Consider the following 13,629-nt stretch of genomic DNA (forward strand, 5'->3'; position numbering starts at 1 on the left):
TATATTTGACAAGCATTGAGCATATGAGGGAAAGACAGAACAAGTACCAAAATTATAATGCAGAAAACAACTGATGGGCTGAGATATACAGAGCACAGATGAGTTGCAAGGAGATGACTCTTTCTATTCCAGAGTTGTATGTCTGGTCAGTCTCTTGACTTTGGAATCCTCTATGCCCTACCTTGAATGGGCATAAAACATTTATTAGAGCCAGCTCTTCCAAAAAAAAACAGTAAAGCTCTTCCAAAAAACCAGTAAAGCAATTATGCCATTTGCAGTCTTCCTGCTATCAGCCCTGCCATCACCTCCTGGTCCATGCCCACTTCCATTTGGGCCACTGGCTTTGCCCACCTCCCTTCCTCACCAATCTCACACCATGCTCATCTCTGCTTCCAGCCTGGCTTTTTACTTTCTTACCTTCAGCTACAGGTGACACATTCTTCCTTTCCACTTTCCCAGCCAAGGAAATCCAGCTGCAGCACAGGACCACTCTTCCCTCAAATCACAGGCAAGCACTGCAGAACAGATTAAAAGATAGCCCCGATTTTTACAGCTTTGTGGCAGTTCTCCTAGCACACTCAGGAATAAAAAAAGCTTTCCTGCTTTCTCCTCTCTTGACAGACTTGTACTAAATCACTAAGGGGAGGAGCAAGAGATCATCTCGTTTCCTAAGCAGCTGGGATCCCACCTGAGAAGCTGAGAAAGGCAGTCCATTAGATAGAGCCTACTTTTTCAGCCCACCTCCAGGCCTGGTCCAGTTGGCATGTTTTGCAAAAAAATTGTATTAGCAATAGAGAAGAAAACCTGAAAATCACCCTGTGTTGCCTGGAAAGAACAATGAAGAAACAGGAAAATGAGAAAAAAAACCCTTAGAAAATAGAGAAACTTTATTCAGCTGGTTCAAAATTTTCCAACAACCTGACAAATAGGAGAAATAAGAGACCTGAGGATACATTCTCTCCACACAGTTAACCCAAGCTGTTCCTTGAATTTTGTTTCTTAGGTACATTTAGCTAAGGTTATCTGGCCAGGTATGGAATAAAAGCTGTTGTATGCATATACACACATCTATACAGACTGTTCCACTGGCAATGAAGTTACTCAAGTGCTAATAGTCTCCCAGTGCCTTGTCATGTTTTCAGAAGGGCAAATGATCATCTCTTTGCAGCCACTGCCATTTCTTCCATTATTTCCTGGGCAAGAATTTTAACTCCCTGAAGCACAAAACCCCATAAACCCCTGATGATACAGAGAGAAAAGCACAGCATCAGTGAAAGTGCCTTTTTGTAGCAGGACCACTCATGTGGATCCGTCTGGCTCATCTGTGTGTCACACGTGATTGTTAATCTCTCAAATCAACTCTGCAGCAAAGATACCTTGGAAAAAGCGACAAGAAGTGTAGGACTAGTAGCAGGCTACCTCAGATAAACTTCCTAGAATCAAAAACTTAAGATGAAGCTGGGACATGGTGTAGTTCAACTGGTGGGCTGAGAAGTGATGCTGTCTAGCTTGTCAGCTTCACTTGGGGAGGGCACAAATCTGTTTCAGAAGTGAAACACTCAATTCTTCATCCTGTGCACATCCAAGGACTTAACCCAGAGCAGGTAACTTTTCCACCTGCATCTATTGGGGCAGGGTGCATGTTTAAGGTAGGTAGCCTGGTACATGCTTTGTGAAGGGGTTGTTGTGTTGTCTGACCATGTTAGACCAGTAACATTCTGAGTCTTTCTAGGATGCTTTTTGGAAGAGGCTGAGCACTGTGTGGAAGGCAACTTCAGGAAAAAACCTCACATGGATTTCTCCTTTTACAAACTTCACAACAACTTTAATAATTGCCTTTATTAGGAGGATCTGCTGAAATCCAAAATTTCATGCTTTTTAACACAATAAGCTTCTGAGCCTCTTCCTGCAATAGAAGATACAAACTCTTGGCTGGGCACACAGTTTAAATATTTTCTGGATTTAGAAATAATTTTAAAATAAAGACCAAATGTCTCTGTTGAGTAAACTAATTTCTGTGTTATTAATAAGAGAAGCAGTTAAAGCCTGCCTTATTGAATTGTGTATTTAACTGAACACTGATCTAACTCCCACTGAAAACCATCCATGTCTTTCCATTACTTTCAGTGGATGTTGGACTTTGTCTCTTGATGCTTAAGAGAATAGCTAAGCAGGGAGAGCTAAGTTACATTTCTTAGCAAAGAAACAGCTTGCTGTTTTGACTTAGTTTAAGTGAACAGTACATTGTGAATATTCCTGTGTATAAAATTACACTGAGATGTAGCTGACAACTGCAGGGCTCCTCGCCATGGCTAACTGAACAAAAAAAAACAGGACAGCAAATAGGTGCCAGGTGTCTGCTTTTAAAATGCCTTCAAGTATTAGATCTCCTCCTGTTTGACTGCTGGGTCTCTTACCAAAACCCTCGGGGCACAGTTCAACAGCTCCTACGACTAAGCTCCACAGACTTGTGTCACAGTCACATTTGCACTGCTCCCTGTCCCTTGACAGGTTGAAAAGGCACCAGCAAAGCAACAGAAGCCCACAACTCCATGGCAACTGTGGAGGAGAGCACTGGTTTCCTTGTCAGTGGCAATCTCTCTCTGCTAGCCATGCATGGAGGGAGACACACAAGTCTAGGCAAGGGTGACTTGAGGAGAAGCATCTCTGGAGGTCAGCCCAGCCAGGGCTTGCTCTCCTCAGACATAACCATCACAGACCTGTTTCCATTGGAGTAATTTGCCTGAATTTATTCCCTTGATCTTTACCAGAGGGCAGCCAGCTTTCTGAGACTGGACTCGAACTGGCAGAGCAACCAGATGAACAGAGGCGGAGCTGCAGATGTTTGAGTGCATCAGCATCACTGGTGCAGGCCAGAGGATTCCTACCCCTGCTGTTTGGGGACTAGCCCGCAGTCCCTGAGCCCCCTGCTTGCATGATGAAGAAATGGTCGGTGCACGATGCTGTAACACGTAATCAGGCTCCTCTGAGCACACAGGCTTGAGCGCAGCTCGCTGCTCCTGCGCTGGGATTTTCCCAGGAATTCCAGCACAAAGCGCCCCCGGCAGGGGTCACCCTGCCCCGCGGAACTCTGTCCCGGCGCCGCCGCTCCCGCCCCAGCACTTCCACCGGGGCGGTCAGCTGTTTATTCCTGCGGCTTTTTTTTTTTTTCCCCCTGAGCTTCTGAACAGGAAGGGAGAATATTCCGTGCATGCTGTATTTATGCCGCCATCCCTTTTAAGTCAGTTTCCTAAGATACCCAGCTACAAGAAAGATGGGAATAACTTCGTTCACGCTGTCACCAGGAAGAAAAACGGGAGAAAAAATAGAGTTCCAAGAATACAGAAAGACAAGTTCAAGGGAAGTAAAATTATGTATGTACTATCAGTTTGCTTTTTCTCTTACTCCACAGGCAACTCTGCCACAGGAAGCAATGCCAGCCATACTCCTCAGAGATTTTTCCTACAAGAGTCACCTCTATTGAAGGGAAATGTTCTGTGTGATGCTGAAATTAAAAGTTCAAAGGAAGGGAAAGAAATACTCAAAATAATCAGTGGATCAGGGAGCAGGTTTGATTTTTTTTGTGGGGTTACATCTGCCTGAAGGAAAGGCAGTAGGCAGGACCCTGTGCGGGTTGGAGCTCCCAGAGCCAGGCTCCTTTGCCTGAGGCTGACACTCGTGTTGGTCCATAGAGCTCATTCCGGTGTGAGTGCTGCTGGAGGTCCCTGTGGGGCATGGTCAGAGCTCCTCCCTTCATGAGTCTGTGTTTCTTCTCCCCTCATACTGATTTAGTCTCTTCCCTTCCTCATTTTGTTCCTCTATTCCTCTGATACTGTTCCTTATGACCCAGTTTGCCTTCTCTCCAGCATGCAGAGGAGCCACTAGGCTTTTTCCTGTCCTTGGTGCACTGCAGTTCTTTATACGCTGAACAAGAATGTTCCATTTAAAATACCAGCCATTGCTGCTGAACCACCAAAACCCTCCGATTTCAAAACAATGTCTGAACAGCTGGGACAAATTTTTTTCTCACAAAAAGCAAGACACAATTGACCACTATGCCCTACGTCCTCGGGGAGACAAAAAATACACACCTAGACCACATTCTCAAATAAGCCCCTAATATTCGATAGACAGGAGTAGCTGGCAGGAACTGAGATGTCTCCAGTTTTGAGGCATTTGAACTCAACATCCAAATGGTTTTATGTTGCATAAGTCTCTGTTTTATAAACAGTAGTGCTGAGACAGTGTGCTGCAGCAGCTCTTGGGAGCTCTCTCTTGTGAAGCCACACTGTTTCCTAAATTACTCTGTTCTCACTTTTAATATTATCCAGAATGATGAAACTAAATTTGTTCCTTAGAGCTTTGCATTAACTGCCTGTCTCTGTCAGCGCGCTTCAGACCAAGCCAAAATACTGAATGGTGGGAGTACAATTGTGCTGCACAATGCAATGCTTTGGCATGAGTTCAAGAAGCTTAATGCCAGAAAGGGTCAGTAAATAATGTCATTACTCCCTATATATACAGAACTTTAAATTTAATTACAGACTGTAGTAACAAGGATACAGAAGGATTGTAAATGAAAAAAAAAAAAAGAATCTTCAAAAAAAAAAAAGGAGCCTTCAACCTCCCTTTGTTTTTCAATGTTACCTTTACATTTCAAAACAACTCGTCCTCTTTTCAATTTCTGTCAGAAGTGCTGGTTTCCTTTGAGGAGCCAGAAGTTCTTATTTCAGGCAGCATATCAAGAGAAACCATGTTTTCTCAGCACATAGTCAACAAGCACTGAAAAGAGACTTCAGTGACTGTAGAAGCAACTACTGAAAATATCCCAATTGGTGTAAGATTCCTACGTTTAAATGTGCAGGGAAGGTTTGGGAGCAGTGGGCATAGGGAAAGGGCAGGATTAATGAGGAGGGAGGTCTGGACCAGGATGCTTTAGGATAGAAAAGTCCCTCCCAGAATGGCAGTAACAAAATTATTTCCCTCCTCCTTTTGAAAAACAAAGCAAAGCAAAAGAAAACACGAAGTTTTGATAAAACAAAGAGGTAACTTTACAAAGTAAAGCCAGTATCAATCACACACAGCAGGAACTCAATTTAGCACAGTGAATTCCCTCTCTTTTCCTGCTGACTTGCAGATTAGGAAGGCACAGGATAAAGAGATCTTGTCAGGGATATATATTAAGGGAGCTCTCCTGCAAAGATACCATCCATAAGCTCTGGTCACAATCTCTCCTTACCATGGAGCAGCCAGCTCTGGAGATGTGTTTCCAGCTGATTGACACTATCTCACAGAGGGTGAGGGGGTGAGGACAAAGACAAGATAGAATGTCCTACCCAAGTGTGTGACCCCTGTGTGCCCTCGCTCACAGCTACTCCATTGCCTGGGATTTAATTCTGTGGAGTGATTTGTTCTGAAATAGAGACCTGACTGATATATACATAGCAGAATAAACTTGCTCACTATCATCACTTTTCCACTCCCATTAAATTCAGTTTTCTCTTGTTCCTTCTGTGTTTTGTGTTTAACAGGCCATCTTTTATTTTTAATATTTGAACATCTCTGGCAGGTGCTAGATCTGTTCTTTCTCCCTGGCAGTTTTAGCATAAGAATTGTTTGGCTTTGGAGGAAAGTGGGGAAAGAAAATGAATAAGGTAAACATAAACAAATTCAGAAAAATATTTGCAAAGACAGCACTGGGAAAATTTTCTCTCCTCCACATGAGAGCATTTAGTGTGCTGTGGCAATATGTAGTGACTGGCCACTACAGTATGCTGGTATGTCTGCTTCAATTATTTTCATTCTCTTTATATTCTGGAAGATATTAAAGCCAGCTAGTGATATGAAAGGTAATGGTTATTGGTGATGGCATCTCTGAGAGCTGTTTAGACATGAGTCACACTTCAAAATCAAAAGTAAGACCCTGCTGCCGAAAGTCCTGCTGGCACTAAAAACTTCCTTCTGAAGTGGTACTCTTATTTAGTTGTGAGAGCCCTTACGTTTCCTGTAACACTCCCTGGATGACTAGAGCTAAAAACATGAGCTATTAGAGTTGGAATTACTGAGCCAAAGCTCTCAGCCTGGGATTGCAATGGATCATGATCCTCAGTAAAACACTGTGACTTCCTCTACAGTGGGAAATTAAACATGCCTGGGGTCAAGTGGCATGGGATGCCAATATATATCCTATTAAATGGTCCTTGATCCAGAGTATCCTCTGAACTGTGCCTGGGAGCTGTTGGGACAGTGCTAGCTGGCCAATGTAACAACTGCCAGAGGTTGTTCTGACATTTGAACTCATTACAAGTTTGTTTATTCTCAGAAATCTTCCTTGACACTTTCAATTACTAGAGTAGGCACAACCTGTCTGAAACTGTTTTCCTCACATTTCTGCCCAGTGTACTATTCCTTCCTCTATCCTCAATAAAATGTGCCTTTGACTGATACTACCAAAATACTTACAATTATCCCACTATTGAATACTTACCTGGTAGAAACGAGCTACTTTAGTTAATAAACAGCCATGTGAAATATGAAACTCATTAACCTGTACCCAATCTGCTTGTCACAAATACTGTGTTTTTATCACCAGCTCTAGCAATTGATAAGTCTCATGCTTTACCATATTCCTTTTCCCTTAAGAGTTCCTGAAAGATCACTGCTTTGCAACGGCAGTTCAAACACTCTTTGTGAGCACTTGGTGGCTGACAGGCAAAAAGGAAAAAAAAAAAATAGAAAAAAAAGAAAACTTTCTGATGGATAGCCCTCATAAGCTAGGAAGTCAGTGGGCTACAAGTGCTCTCCAGCAACTAAGCTGCTCCTAGGTATATCCATATCAGCCTTCAAAAAAAAAAGATATTCCATGATCCTATAGGATACTGAAAACAAGCACTAGATGGAGCAGTGGGTAAACTTCTGGACTCTCTCTTTTATTCAATCCATGAAGTTACCAGATAGCCCTCTTGGAACCTGAGCAGACAAGCTGATGCCAGGTCAGTAGTTTGTGAAGACAAGTGTGCCTTGGGTAGGGCTGAACCATTAGTCCACAGGACTCTTTGGATTCAGGGCAATTAACACTGATGTGTAACTGGTGGCCACATTCCAGGATGTATTCTTAGACGTTTGTACATTCTTCTTTGTCTAACAGTTTTGACTAATATGCATCCTTTTTGAAGATTTTCACTAAGGATCTGTAAGTCCACAGTATCCCACTTATCATTTGACTGCTGAGGACATCAGTCAGGAAAATCAAAACCAGACCTTCCTTTTTAATTATGGATTGTGCATTTTGCCTTGTCTGCCTTACAAAAATATCACAGCTTTTTCATAGTTGAGAGACAAAGACTCTGGTCTTCCTTGGTGTTTGAAGATTCCCAATATAGGGTGTTCCTAACATTAGAAAACTCAAAATGTATATGAAGGGGGAGAAATTTTCACAAGGCATCTGGTCTGGGTTTCAGGCATTTTCCCAGTTGAAGAAAAAGTTATCTTGTTGGAGAGGAAAAGGCATATTGTTAGGAAACAGCCTCATGATTCTTAAGGTAACTTGGAGGGAAAGGGGAATGCTGAAATGAATAGCTTTTATGCATTTTGGAATGCCAGTGTGGACTTCAGCTTTCTTTAAAGTACAAGAAACAGAAAAGGGGAGGGAATATTTTCACCTCTTTCCTTGACAAAAACCATCTTTGTCATGTCAAGCAACAGCTAGTGCTGAGCTTATCACTGCCTCCACTCTGCCCTGCTCTCCCATCTCAGAAACCTCTTCTGGCTTCTGAAACTCACACCCTTTGGAACTGATTGAATAATGGACTTTTCACTTCAGGCTCTCTCAAATAAGAGAATAAAAAATCCTGTGGGTTGCATATGGAGTTATTGCTACATTTGAAAATTAATTGTAAAAATGAAAGAGGGTCACTTCTAAAATGAAAAAGAGGATTGTTTTGAAAATAACAATTGTTTTAAGGTCTTACCCTTCCTTGGTTTTTTGCCCTCTGGATTGTTTATCAAAACCTGCCCTAGTTTGCCAGTTTCATAGCAAATCACTTCAGTTTTCCAAAAAGTGCAGATGTCCCTCACCAGATTACTAAGAAAATAACAGTAGAGTATTTAATGTTTGCGTGAGAGCTATTTGAAGAATTATTCATGTCAGCAGTTAGTCATAAACCTTTATACAAACATTTATATCACCAGAAAGCTGATGACAACCCTAAATTCTTCTCTTAATTTTTTCCCCTCACTCTTCCCTTTTCTAACGTGCTTCCTAAATGAATCCAATGGTTTGCCCAGAATTCATCCATCTGACTTTATGGCTAGGATATGCTCCAAGGAGGTGGGAACAGTTTACAGCTTGGTTAGAAGGACTGAAAAATAAGTTTCTTTTACTCATGTAAACCTGGCATTTAGCTGAATTCAAGCATTGACAGGCTAATGGTTGTTGTTTAGCTGCAACACCAATTTATTTTACATTTTAAGACCTGATGTAGCATCATGCTACATCTCTCAATAGCCCCAGTAGCACCTCAAGAGAGAGGCATCAGGAACTTTCTCTGCAAGGGAGAGCCCAGCCCACACAAACAGTAATTATTGCTTTGCTCACCTTGCTCCCTTTCAGTCACTGGTAACAAAAATGGATCCCAGACAGCAAAGAGTGCTCCAACACCTCATTGTCATCTCCCCCAGCACAGGTACCACAGGCAGTCACTGAGGAGGATGGACCACTGGAGACAGGAAATTGCCTCTTTTATCTGTGCCTGAAGCTGCTCCTGATTCAAGGTGTGATGGCAGAACGTGTCAACACCTGACAGCACCCTTATTTTCACAGTCTATGCAAGATGTCAGCAATAAAACCTGGGCCTGGGAAAGGTTTAAAATAAGCAAAGGAATGCTAAATTACACCTTAAAACCCTACTCCAGAGAAATGCAAAATGACAGTATTAACCTGAGCCAAAAGCACTTGATGTTGGAAGGAAAACCCAAGCGACAGTGGCTAAATTGACAGAAAAAAGACCTCAGTTTATGCAAATATGAATGACAATATTAATTAAGAACAAAAACATCACTGTCACCTAATGGGGAAAAGTAATCTGCACATGGCAATATCCGCTGGCAGTATTGCTGTAAATAATCACTCTGAAGTTCAATTTAGTAATGATTATCACTGAGACCATTTTAAAGAAGAAAAGAGTATAGGGTGATAACAGAGAAAAGTTTCATTTGTTACTTTATTAATAATGATAAAGCCTTATTAGTCATCATTTATATTTGTGTAGAGGCCTTCATTACAAAAGTCACTCTGCAGAGAGACCTAATTGATTCTATGGAGAGAACCACACTGATTTTGAAGACATGCACAATAAATATTACATCACTTTCACTTGCTCTTCTGTTGGCTGTACAGGAGAGAAATCCTCTTTCTACCACATACTGTCTCTGCAAAACTGTAGACCCAGATGTAAACAGAACTATGCTAAAACAGTGAGTACACACAACATACTCTGCATTTGCCTAAAATATACAAATTATTGCGGTATGCAATTTCCTATTTCAAATGACAGTTGGTCTGAACTATGATAAAGTACTTTAACTAAATTTTTACCATTTATAAACATTTCTTGAACTTGAAAGCCACGCACTTATTCAGCAGCATGCTATTCCACTTAATGGAATAATGAAGTGTAGGAGCAAAACCAGGCTACCTGCACTTTTTGGCATCCTATGTAGCATTGTCATCAAAGTGATGCTGTGGCAAGGGGAACAGCTCAAGCGTATCACTAAGCCCTGAAACAAGCTATGCCATTATGTGAAAGTTTCCATGAAGCCCCAGTGACTGTTAAATTATTGAATGTGAATTGCTTGAAAATACAGCATTTCCAGCAACTCCTTTGCAAAAGACTGAAGTTTTGCTCACTACTAGATGTCTCAAGCAATAATAAAATCAAAGCATGAAATCCCTATGCAACAGCAAATTAAAGAGAATGAAGAGAGCATATAGTATTACTGAAAAATAAAATTAAGGATAGTCTTGTATTCAGTGTTTGGATTCAGTCTTCATCCAGAAAGAAAATCCTACAATAACTACCTATGGATTCATCTTCTGGTAGCATGAAATGTCACTGTTTTCCCTACACTGTCACTGCGACCCTCTGTGCAGTGGAGTCAGAATTATTTGGCTCATTGCTGTGAACTCTCTGTTCTGTTATTGTCAGGACACAGCACTCCTTTTCTGCCAAAAAGCTGGGATGTGTGCAAAGCAGGAAGACTTGGGCCTTGCCCTCTCCCCCTTGCCTGTTGCCCCTTCCCCCTTCCCTTTCCCTTTCCTTCCCTTTCTGTGCTTTGCTTGGAACAGCAAAAACAGCTGTTTTATTGGTGTGGTCCTGGAGATCTCGGATTAAAGATCTATCAATTTATACCCAGTGTACATATATATATAATATACGTATATTTGTATACACAGCATTTCATATCAGCCAGTGTCACATGATGATGGGACTTGGCTTGCTTGCTGGGAGAGTATATCTTTTATTTAATAAGAGGAGCGTAGGTATTGCTGTTTTTCCTGGATGCCTCTTGGGAACTTTCTTTGACATCTAAAGCCTTTTTCTGGCAACCAGTTTGTTCTCTAACAACAGCAGGCTGGGAGTTGTGATAGATCCCATTTAGTCTTTTGAGAAACAACTAAATTCTGTGAGCTAACTTGTCTTCTTTTACCATCTAAGGAATATTGGCAGGCTGCAACTATTTTCCTCTGTTAGCCCTTGAAATGATTCTTCATGCTTTTGTCACATAATTAAAATTAGATTATTGCAACTCCCTGCTGGCTGGCCTTAGAGCTTTGTAAACACTCCAGCTGGCCCCTAGGTTCATAGTGAAAGGGATGCTCTAAGCATATTCTTTCTTTGTCCTCTCTTCTCTCATCTGTGTTGAAATCACTGCACTTGCTAACTGCCAGCAGAATGTATTGGGTTATTGCTTTCTAAGGGCAGTGAACATAATGTTAAAGACATTATGTGCCAAAGTCTCTCTCAAGCTTTGCTTGAAAGAGCCTGGATGCAGGAGCTTTCAATCTATTTTCTCTTTGTTGGTGAGGTCTCTTTTTGCTGAAAAGAAGGGAAAGAAGGGGGAGGGAGTGGAGGAGCACAGGCTCTCCTAACACAGCATTCAAATAGAAAATGCATACAGCTACACGATTTCAAAAGCAAGGGCTGACTTTCATTGACCAGTGTGTAAATACCATGGACATTATGCAGTTGCTTCTTCTCGTATGACAAAATGACTCCCTTCCACCCCAAAACATGAAAGCCATTTTGAAATAACAGCACTCCCACTACAGCTAGGCTTTCTGAGTTCAGTAGGCAGCATTCCTGGCTGACTTCTTTTTATGTCACATTTGCTTATGGACCGTTACTCCCACATTCACATCCAGCCAGTTCCGTCTTATAAATCTTGCATGGAACATCACAACCGTGTGAGATTTGCCTGATGAGCTGGTAGGGATATCATATTAAAGTTCTCAAGGGTCTGCATGACTAATTGTTAATGAGAGAGAACAATGCAGGGATAATGGTGCTTTAAAAGTAAGTAATACTAATGGCATAGTTTGTGTTTGGATGTGATTGTGCATCTTGCTGTCACATGTAGAGATCATCTCTTAGTGTCCTCTGGTTTTATGAGCCCATAACCTCAGCTCTATAATCAGATAGTCAGTAAGCACTTACTCTGCTGAAGGAGAATTATCGTGGTGAAGAAGCACAGACAGGCAGTAAAGCTGGCTGTATTGAACTCTGCAAAACTATCAGAGCCTCATCACTAAAGCCAAGAGTACATTTGTTTGGGTTGAGTTTTTACACAGTCTTGGCCAGCCAGTGCTATGAAATGATGACTATGGCTGCAGAACCACTGGGGTAATACTGTAGAATACCAATATTCTCCTTCACCTTATCTCTCATATTAATGATTTATGTTCCAGCATGGTCGCCTCTGTGCCCAGTCATTTTTCTGTGCTATCTGTTCCTTTAGACACCAATATTTAGTCATGCCGTGCTGTTACTAGCCAGGGGCTTGGTTTTAAATCCCTTGGACAGATTTCCAGAACGACTCCCCCATCCAGCTGAAAGCATAAGCACTGCGGGTCTTTGGCAGCTTTGCAAATCAAGACTGCAGCTCCTAGAAGAAGTCTCAAAACAGTTGATTCTTACACTCAGCTTCCTGCCACAGTGCAGTTTGTGACTGCTGGCAGCCACAACATAACATAAGCTCCGTTTCTTTTCTCCCCTGTTTCATTGGGGATTTTGCTGACATAAATACGTTACCACGGGTGAGCAAGTGCATGATGCCACAGCTAATGCAGAGAACATCCTCTCCTATGACAGAGATGGCATTCGCCATGCTCTGCTGCCCTCCCAGCGCAAACATCTCTGCTGGGGACCTCACCACTGCAGTGCTGGCATGCCACTGCCTTTGAACAGGGACGGTGCCAACCTCCCAGACAGCCGTAAGCATGCAAAGCCAAGACACCATGTATCAGGGCCTGTGCATGTGTCAAGGACAGGTTTCCCAGCCTGAAATGTCAAAGCAACTGTTTTTTCCCTCAGGAGGTGCATTTGTCTCTATGGTGAAGAAAATGCATTATCACAAGTGTTGCCTTTGAGCTCAGAGCTGGATAAAGACCAAACAGACACTGAATCCAGCAAAATTTCAGCATCCCCCTCTTCTTATCCTCTGACAACTTTTTTCTTCCAAGAACCAGTCTGCTTCCAAAAAGAGAGAACTGAATACTGACCAACACACTCCTTGCTTCCAGACTTTACATGACAACTGCTTGGAAAGCAACACTTGAAGTTTGTTCTATTGAGGACTAGTCTCAAGTCTAGTGCCCTTGTTAGCCAAATTGGGACTCCACTTCTTCTGAGCCCGTGTCTCCTAATACTGGCATAGATAAATGGCCTCTAACTGGGCTCTCCATTTTGCTCCTAACATTACAGACCCCACACCGAGACACAACCCCCAGTTTCAGAGCTGGGGACTGGCAGAGGGCTGTGCAGTGATCCTGTTGCTGCTGAGTCTCAAAGGAATGAAGGGGGTGACTGATTCCAGTACGCTGGCAAGCCAGCTAGGACTCCAGCTCCTGACCTCACACCAGCTTCCTTCTGGGTGCCAGCTGCTGACTGTGGCTGACTTACTCACTGATGAGAGCCAAAGGAGCCAGGACCCACAGGGTATTTCACTCTTAAAACATCCTGCAATGCTGCAGAAATGCAGGCTTGTGGAATAAAACAGACAGTTAAGCAGAAGATGGATACTTCATCACTTTCCCAAAATGGGCGAGCAGAAAAATCTCTAGTTGCCTTTCACAAGTCATTTCATGTTACTTCTCCTGTGTTGCTCTGATGTTTTTGTTTCAAAGAGAGTGAGGGTGATGTGGAGTTTTGTTTCTTTCTTTATTTTTAATTAGCACCTCTGGGCAGTGACCCAATCAAAGCCTCATCTCCCTAACAGAAGGCTGTCTGACCACAACTTGCATGTTCCAATTTTCATTCACAGGCAAAGACTATCTGTTGTCCAAGTATTTTTACTCTGTCATAATCAAAATACAAATTGTAGCTTAACTTAAAATAGACATGTCAGAAACAC

General features: G+C 42.2%; 1 protein-coding gene across 1 annotated transcript in view; it reads right to left on the minus strand.

Moving 5' to 3' along the window:
* ATXN1 (ataxin 1) overlaps window positions 1-13,629 on the minus strand; it is a 371,937-nt gene that overhangs the window by 342,502 nt on the left and 15,806 nt on the right. Inside the window, exon 4 of the mRNA XM_054514234.1 lies at window positions 418-515. The gene's annotated coding sequence lies outside the window, so the exon portion shown is untranslated. The remainder of the gene's footprint in view (window positions 1-417; window positions 516-13,629) is intronic.

The sequence above is a fragment of the Molothrus ater genome, chromosome 1, assembly GCF_012460135.2.
Source record: "Molothrus ater isolate BHLD 08-10-18 breed brown headed cowbird chromosome 1, BPBGC_Mater_1.1, whole genome shotgun sequence".
In the NCBI taxonomy this organism is placed as follows: domain Eukaryota; kingdom Metazoa; phylum Chordata; class Aves; order Passeriformes; family Icteridae; genus Molothrus; species Molothrus ater.